Consider the following 7,334-nt stretch of genomic DNA (forward strand, 5'->3'; position numbering starts at 1 on the left):
CTGGACTTCCCAGCCTCCAGAACTCTGAGAAATAAATGTTGCTTATAAGCCATTCTACAGTCATTTCTTACAGCTGCCCAAACAGATTGACACACTGAATAGTTTAAAAAGCCCTGTTGGGGAGGCTTCACCCAGAAACTGATGGAAACAGATACAGACGCAGCCAAGCATTAGGTGGAGCTGGGAAATCTGCGGAACGGGGGGGGGGGGAGGGGGGAGGAAGGAAGGATTGTAGAAGCCAGGGGTTAAGGACACCACAAGGAAACTCCCAGAACCAACTAACCAGGGCTCATAGGGGCTCACAGAGACTGAACCCACAAGTGAGGAGCCTGTATGGGAATGATCCAGGCCCTCTGCGTGTGTTGTGGTTGTGAAACTTGGTGTTCTTGTGGGACTCCTAACAGTGGGAGCGGGGGCTTTCCCTGACTCTTTTGCCTGCTCCTGGGTCCCTTTTCCTCCTACTGGGTTGCCTTGTCCAGCCTTGATGTGAGGGAGTTGCCTAGTCTTCTTGCGACTTGGTATGTCATGTTTGATTGATAGCCCTGGAAGACCTGTCCTTTTCTGAAGGGAAGCAGAGTGAATGGGGAAGGCAGAGTGTGGAGGGGACCAGGAAGAGAGGAGAAAGAGGAAACTGTAGTCCAAAGGTAATATACGAGAGAAGAATAAATAAATTCCTGTTCAACACTGCATATATACATATACATATATACGTATGTGTATATATGCATATATGTGCGTGTGTGTGTGTATATATATATATATATATATATATATACACATACAAGTAAACACTTCCTGAAATATACACAAAATTATTTCTGGGTAAAAAAAATCTGATAAAAATTTATTAAATGACATTTTTAAAGATCTGAATAAATAGGATGAAATTGCCCATAATATGATATTTTTAAAATGACAGCTGGCCAAAGGGCAGAGAATAAAGTGACTATGAAGTTGTGACGTGTTCATCCCTGTGAGGTTGTCTTGTATCACTCACCACTCACCGCTACCACCACCAAGGTTCAGGGAACATCCAGGAAGAGCCAGAGGTCCTGGAAGACTGCTGTAAATAATGTCTTCTACACATGACAGGGTCGCTGTACTCATGAAGTAACAGCCGCTGTTGTACCCAGCCCAAGACCTGAACACATCAGGCCTGTCAGAATACTCTGGCATGGAGAAGTTAGGGCCACCTGAGGCCCCACCCTTAGCTGAGGAGCATTGGCAGCAGATGGCCACTAGGGGCAGCAGAGTCGGTTTTCCTCAGTGGTGTGGTCCATGGTGGGTTGCCTGTGCTGCGGTCAATGGAGCCTAACAACATGAACGTATGGACACACTAGTTGGACCCACTGCACTGGGTTATTAGAGAGAGAGAGAGAGAGAGAGAGAGAGAGAGAGAGAGAGAGAGAGAGAGAGAGAGAGAGAGAGAGAGAGAGAGAGAGAGAGAGAGAGAGGCATGAACTGAAAGGGGAATGAGGAAAGAGATCTGGGGGAGTTGGAAAGAGATGATCTAAATATATTGTGTTTGTGTATGAAAGTACCAGAAAATATATAAGAATTACATATATGTAATTACATATATATAGTATATAAAATACTACGCATATATACACCTGCTCTTCCCCATACAGTAAGTGTCCAAGAGACAAAGATGTCCAACCTGGTCAGCGTAATTTATACACAACTACAACCTAAACCCTTTGGAATTTGCAACCCCTAATTAAGTTGCTGTCTCAGACACTGGTCATCACAGCTTCCTAATGTTTATGGGATGCCATTTCATCGTTGCATGCTATACTTGTTGTCCTTGTGTGGGGAGCATGGCTTTTCCAGAAGAGGATTGAGGTGTACCAGCTGAAATACATCACACCGTCTGAACCAGAGCAACAATGGGTGAGCCAGGCATGGGCTCCTCCTCGAGTGGCGAGATGGGAAGCACATGTCATCCGCCACCCGGGAAGGCATTTGCCAGGTGATTTCCATCTTGTTGAGTAGCTAGAACAAATGCTGTATACAAAAGTGTGAAGTCAGGGCAGAGCTGAAAGACATCACAAGGAAGGGATTGGGGCCACACTAACTAGACATTCATCAGTTTGCTCAACCATAAATAGCAAAAAGGATGACTGGGAGAGGGGCAGAAATGAGCCAGAATGTCTATTCTAGGATAAAGGAAACTTTAGGGACGGTGCAACCAGCAGTGAGCGCTCCTTGCGTGGATTTGGTACCAACAACTGTACAAACTCATTAAAAAAAGATTTATTTTTAATTTTATATATATGTATATATACACATATATATGTCTGTGCGTCTGTATAAGAGTATGTGCCTGTGAGTGCAGGGACCCCAAAATCCAGAAAAAGGTCTCAGATCCCCTAGATCTTGAGTTAAAAGAGGGAGGTTGTAAGCCACCCAAAATGGGTTCTGGCAATCAAATTTGGGTCCTCTGCAAGAGCAGTGTGAACCCCTAACCTCTGAGCCATCTTTCCAGTTTTGTAATAATAAGGAAGATAGAAAGCAAATACAGAGGCGGTTGATTCGGCGTGACAATGACATTCGATTGTGTGTGAAAATGTCCCTATTCCCTTTCTCTCCAAGTTGATGCAGGGTCTTCCTATGGAGCCCAAGCTAATCTAGCACTCAGGACCCTGCTAGCTGCACACCCTGGGTGCCGGGGCTGTCTGTGCACACCACCATACTCAGCCTGAAGTGTCCTTGTTTCTTAGAGATCCGCACTGAAACATCTGAAGGGAGATGTGTCGAGCTTACTTAAAAATTCTTCGGAAGTAAAACAGAAAATGGTGTATATGTGCAAGAGGAAATGTAAATTCTGTTGAATCTGGAATGTGCGAAGCTTCATAAAAAGGGTTACTGTTCTTTTTTTTGATTTTTAAATGTTGGTAAAAATTGTTGATAGTGCCAGGCAGTGGTGACGCATGCCTTTAATACCAGCACTTGTGATTTTAAAAAATGATGTAAAAATATTGTATAATGAAAGACTATGATGTAAAAAGTGGCAATGTGAGTTAGTAAAATTTATGGATACCAGAAGTTGCTTAAACATTGTGAAGCTGTAGCTATTACAACAGCACTGGATCAAGAATAAACAAAGCAGGGTGTAATAGCGCACGCCTTTAATCCCAGTGTTCAGGAGGCAGAGTCAGGTGGATCTCTGAGTTTGAGGTCAGCCTGATCTACAGAGCCAGTTCCAGGACAGCCATGGCTACATAGAGAAACCCTGTCTTGAAAACAAACAAACAAACAAACAAACAAAAAGAATTGAAGAAAAATAACAACAACAACAATAACAACAGCATATATGTAATGGTGAGCTTCACTTGCCAGTCTGCCACAATCTAGAATCAGGGAACAGTGAGGGATTGCCTGTGTGAGGCTGGTATGTAGGCATGTTCTCTGTGGGCGGCACTATTCCTTATGCAGTGAATCCGGAAGTGTGTGCGAGTGGAGAGATAAAGCTGAGCACAGGCGAGCGAGCAGGTATGTTTCTCTCTGTTTCTGACTATAAATGTGATATGACGTATCTACATGTAACATATCTATATTGACTTCCCCACCTTGATGCCTTGACTTCCCCACAACGATGGACTGTAATGTGGGATTGAAATAGAATCAAGTTTCTCTTCTAAGTTGCTTCTTGTCAGGATATTTTAGTCCATCTACATAAATGATGCTGGAACATCCTTGACATATATGAGGCTTTTTTTTTTTTTACAAAGTTGTTCTGGTTGCTAACCAGTAAGAACAATTTGGATTATGGAGTCTGAAGAGGTGGCTCAGTCATTGAAAGTACTTGCTATTCTCACAGAAGACCCAGGTTCAGTTCAGTTTGCAACCCCTACATGGTGACTCGTAAGCTCCTCTATCCCCAGTTCCAGAGGATCCTGTGCCCTCTTCTAACCTCCCCAAACATAACACTCATAGGAAGCACATACATTCACACAGGCAAAACACTTGCACTCATAAAAATAAATAGCTCCTTTTGAAAAAGAAAGAAAGGGTAACACAAGGATGATGAATATTATCAAAATTATATGCATGTATGGAACTCTCATAATAAAATCTCTTCATTTGTGTAACTGGAAATGATGAATATATGTTTAAAGAAGGAAGCAAATGTAAGTGAAAAGGCTGATTTGATTGCCCTAAAATTGAAAACTTTGATACAAGTCCAAAAAACAAAAAATGAAAGATGCATTTGGAATAGAGAATCAGAATAAACATTTATCAAACTTATTCAGTTCTAGAAACTAGCTCATGAGATAAATATTATTTCTGTCTGTCTTAAAGTGGAACAACTGAGGCTTACCAAAGTTCAAATCAACTAGAACTTGGTAATATTAGAATTCAAAACTAGGTCTGTCTAACCCCATACACATCCAACAAACCACTCTGCTACCACTCATGCACAAGTTAACAGCATCCATTAGATATAAACAACTCTTAAAAATATTACAGTCGGGCTGGAGAGATGGCTCAGCAGTTAAGAGCATTGCCTGCTCTTCCAAAGGTCCTGAGTTCAATTCCCGGCAACCACATGGTGGCTCACAACCATCTGTAAGGAGGTCTGATGCCCTCTTCTGGCCTGCAGGAATACACACAGACAGAATATTGTATATTCAATAAACATATAAATAAATAAATATTAAAAAATATTACAGTCATGTAGCTCAAAAATGAAAAGATGAAGACATCCAAAAATATTTAGCAAAATATGAAAGCAAGCCATTCACAAAAGAGGGAAAATAGTCCAAGCAAAGTTAAGTAGAAACACATGAGAAATGTTGGCCCTCACCAATATTCTGAGGAAGATCAGTTTAAGATGAGAAACTTCCATAGTGGTTATTTTATTTAGTTTTTTCTTTTAATATCCTGTGTTGGGTGTGTGCAGGAACTATCTGGCCATGGGCAACAGCAACAGAACTTCTGAGTATCCTCATGTGAGCAGGGCCTTCTCTGCTTACGACTCAGATGGAGGGGTGGGCAGGTGAGGGGCGGAGGAGGAGTCTAGTGCTCTCACCTGGATCCAGCACCTTCACCTGAGTCAGGAGAAATACATGCAAATGGCAACCAACCAGAATTAAAGGAGCTGGGGGCAGGAAGCCGTGGATCAGCCAAGGGCAGACAGAACGGCAAATGTCTATGCAGGACAGATCGAGGCTCTCCTGTTCTTTTTGACTTCTGAAATGAACGCTGGCCAGGTATATCTGTGGTCTGGAGAAATTCATCATATTCTTTGACCTAATACTTCCATTTAAGCAAATTTTTAAAAAGTGTCTGAGATTTGACTCCAAAACTCCATACTGGGATTGTGAAAATAAAAGAGCAGAAATCTGCCCATCTTCTAGGAAAGAGCAGTTCACATGAGTTCTGTCTTTTAAAACAGCACACTGATACCAGAAATCACCGTGTTCAGAGAACACTTTACAGCACAGGGGAATGTCTGCAAAGTAACCTTCCCTGGAATAGTGTCATCAATGGATGTGTACAATCTATAATTGGGGGAGACGTAGCCCGTAAAAACTTTCCACCATGGGGCTGGAGAGATGGCTCAGAGGTTAAGAGCATTGCCAGCTCTTCCAAAGGTCCTGAGTTCAATTCTCAGCAACTACATGGTGGCTCACAACCATCTGTAATGGTGTCTGGTGCCCTCTTCTGGCCTGCAGGCATACACACAGACAGAATATTGTATACATAATAAATAAATAAATATTTTTTTTAAAAAACTTTCCACCAAAATAACGCTGCCAAAGATGTGCTAGGATTCCAAAAACGTCATCAGTCCCTACATGACAGGGACTCCTCCTTCCTCGAGGGCTTAGAACACAGCATAAAGGATTCAAGTTGAGCCCAAGCCCTTCCTGCTTGACTATCCCAGGCTAGGATTGAGTAAGTGAGACAATCCCCGGAATGTCACCTTCCTTTCTCAGGGTCACATGAAGTGTTCCCCTGTTTTCAATATCCAGGAAGTTGCCTAGGATTAGGTGTGTATCGCTGAAGCAGTCCACTCCCATCTCTGGCTAACATGTTCCTCGTCTTTTGAATGGGAGCGCTTGGGGCCAGGTCTTGATCACCGCAGTCTTGATGGAGCACTGTGTTCTGGAGTTTCCATCTGGGTCCCCATGGGATGCCAAGCCTCAGTTATTCTCTTTCACCAAGTGCAGAGTCGGCGTTGTGGCTGTGAAATTGAGGGTGGGGTCTTAGTGAAAGCAGGGCGATTTGCTCAGGGGGCCAGAGAGGATGGGAGTCCCATTACACCTACATTGGCTCTAGCCGGAAAATTAGTCAAACCAGAGCCGTGCTCTATCCGTCCTGCTCAGCCACGCCAGCCCAGGCAAAGGGCAACGCCACTAGAGGCCTGTAGAAGTGACCTTCTGAAGAATGTTGGTCTCATTTCCATCCACAGGTCCCAAGATGAGAGGCTAGGCCTGGCCTCATTCACCATGCCAACCTGAGCCAACTTCTCCAGAAGAAAGTGCCAACCCTGGCCCCTTGCGGTCTTCATTTCTTGGCACCACTCCTTGTCATCCAAGCTGATTCCTACCCCTGCCTAAGACACTGCGGGAATTTCAAGACCTTAAGAGAGTCGGGGGGCAGGAAGTCACTGCAGGAGTTTCAAGACCCTAAGAGAGTTAGGGGAGCAGGAGTCTCTGTCACCCCTCACCCTGCACACCATCAATGAAGCTGAACTCAGGAAATGCAAAAATAAAAAGGATTTTGCTTGGAGTCTTAGGAATTGAGGTCCTGGAGGCAGGAGCTCAGAGCGTCTGCTTTAGTGTTCTGAAGAAGGCAGCGGTGATGGGGGCTTAAACTGGCAAGCAGAGCTCACTTGCAAGCAGTAAAACACCCTTTGTAGGAAAATTCCATTGAATGTTGATGAAGGAAGGGGGTTATGCTGGGCCTTATATGCAGGCCTGTCATCAAAGTTACTTAGGAAACTAGGTAGGAACATCATGAGGACTGACATAGCAGCAAGTGCCACAGCAGTGGCGGCCTAGGAAGCTCAGCAAGACCTTGTCTCAACACTTAAAAAGTTGAAGGGGTTAGGAATGTAACTCGGCGGCAGTGGTGGAACGTTTGCAGAGCATGTGAGAAGCCCTGGGTTTAATTCCCAGTACAGGGGCTGGATAGGCAGTGCAGAGTAACTGGGGTAATGGCCAAAGGAAACCAAAGAAAGAATCATCTACTTAGTAAGTATGTTCACGAAACAAGAGTTCGATGCTGTCTCCCCATGCATCTTAAGTCTCCCGGCACAATAAACTGGCCTGGTTGTACCAGATGTTCCAGATGCCTGTAAGTCAGAGGGTGGAGGTAGCCAA

Source organism: Chionomys nivalis, chromosome 9 (genome assembly GCF_950005125.1).
Source record: "Chionomys nivalis chromosome 9, mChiNiv1.1, whole genome shotgun sequence".
Taxonomy (NCBI): domain Eukaryota; kingdom Metazoa; phylum Chordata; class Mammalia; order Rodentia; family Cricetidae; genus Chionomys; species Chionomys nivalis.